This window comes from Brassica oleracea, chromosome C4 (genome assembly GCF_000695525.1).
Source record: "Brassica oleracea var. oleracea cultivar TO1000 chromosome C4, BOL, whole genome shotgun sequence".
Lineage (NCBI taxonomy): Eukaryota > Viridiplantae > Streptophyta > Magnoliopsida > Brassicales > Brassicaceae > Brassica > Brassica oleracea.
Window position 1 is genome coordinate 26,235,171 of NC_027751.1, and position 2,136 is coordinate 26,237,306.

Below are 2,136 nucleotides of genomic sequence, written 5' to 3' on the forward strand. Positions count from 1 at the left end.
TCTTATTCCTTAGATTTCAGCTGATGTTAGGAACTGCATCTCCTTGGTTGGGTCAGAGTTCATTCGTCTTTGATTTTGTATTCCTCGTCGTTGGCTTACCGTCAATAGTCTCTCATCGTTTTGGTTTTCAAGATCTAGTTTTTGGTGTTCTGACTTCTATGCTCTCTTTCATAGCTCGAGGACGGTTCCATAGTTTTCTGATTTCGCTTCGTTTCCCTTTCCTTCTCTATTCTTGCATCTCTTTGCAACTTTCATCACATCTCTGGTGGCTCTCCCTTCCACCATGTTTGCCACTCGAGATTTGGATAATGTTTTCGTTCGTGTATGCTATGTGGGCTTGGAAGGTTATTTCTGGTCTCAAGTTTAGTCTCTGATTTTTTGGTGGTTGTCTTCCATTCTCCCTCTCTCAAGTTGTTTCTTTTCTTTCCATGTTTTCCTTGGGATAGGTGTGCGGAGTTAGTCTCTTGGAGCTTTGGTCTCTTCTATCCAGAGATTTGTGGTTTTTCACTTGCATGTCGTCTTGTATGTTCTTGTTTAGTTTGTGAGGTGTTTCTTACTTTTTAGCTACTGGTTGTGATTCCGGTGTTTTAGGCATATATTTTCCTGCTTTTTGGTGGCTTTGGCCTTTCAATTATTATTCTCCCTTTGGATTTGGCCCGCTTTCTTAGTGTATGCGTTGGTTATCTATTTTCTTATTCTTAATTTGATTATCTTATGATACTAATAGTGAAATAAATATAATTTGTAAATGAAATAATAAAAATTAATAAAAATAATAAAATGATGAAAAGTCTTGCTATTTTTAGGTGTGAATAAATTAAATATTTAAAATATATTTATACTATTTTATTTATTTCTTGAATTTTAGAGACCAATAAGTGTGAGAAGGATTAGATAATACACAATTAGAAATTGATGGAGAAAATTGCAATAATTTAAAAGAAGAAGAATTTAAATACAAGAAAAAAACATGAGGACACATGTCAACAAAACTGCTTTCCACATGTCATAAAAAGGGAAAAAACCAAATTTATATATATAACTATATATATACGTGGTGAGGAAATGTCAGCAGCTTATGTAATAATATTCAACCCAAATTAGTCCTGAACGAACTGAATATCACATGTAGTCTTCATTGTAAGTCTCTTTTTCTTGAGTAAAGCCAACATGTAAAGGCACAAGATGATCCAAATGTGTATACCTTTTTGCCTTTCTTTCCAAAGCTTACCACTTACGGTATACTGACACTTCATGTTTTCAATCAGAGAGCCATCATATCTTCACACCTTACAGCAATCGCTACCGCACTTCAACCTTATCGAAACAAAACAAAACAAGAATTTGTAAGAACCCGCAAGACTGGATCAAATGAATCGACATCAAAACTAAAAGCCGACGACTTTTCAATTGGGTTATCAACGCCGTGAAGAAAAAAAAAGAAATTGATCATCGCCATAACTTTAGATTCGAAATCATGATTCGGTTTCCGGTGGAACTGGTTGAAATACAAAGCGACAGAGACTTGCCAGTGGAGACATGGGACTTTCGGTTGGATTTTATTGCCAGAGCTTTTGATTCTTCACTGGAGGTTTTTGGGTTTGCTTGCAAGTAAGTTCAGAAGAAGAGGTTGAGCAATCTATATATGAGGATAAAAAGAGGGAGGTGGAACGAAACTGTCAAGAAGGAATCATAGAGCAACATTGATTAAGCTCACCGTAACGGACATCACTGAGAACCTAGATGGTGAAGACGAAGTGCTTCTCTCTGTAACTTATATGACGTGGTCAAATAAATGCTTCTCATTGGTTTATTTTTTTAATCTTACGTGGATGGTCTCTCCTTTGATTATTTTGATTATTAACTTTTAGTATCGTAAGATCAATGAAAGAAAACAAAAACAAAAGTTCCACGAACAAGATCAACTCGCCTAGTTTGTTAAGTCAGCTCCAAAAGGATAGTGCTTCCTTTATTTTACAGTTTTTTTTTTGGTAAAATCTTAAGTTTATTGTACCAAATTTTCATTTTTTACACAAATACGAAAAAAAACTAGAAACGGAATTGCAGAAATTAAAACTAAACAAAACATCTATAATGAAAATGCACTTTCTATTTTTTTTTTTTTTTTTTTTTTTT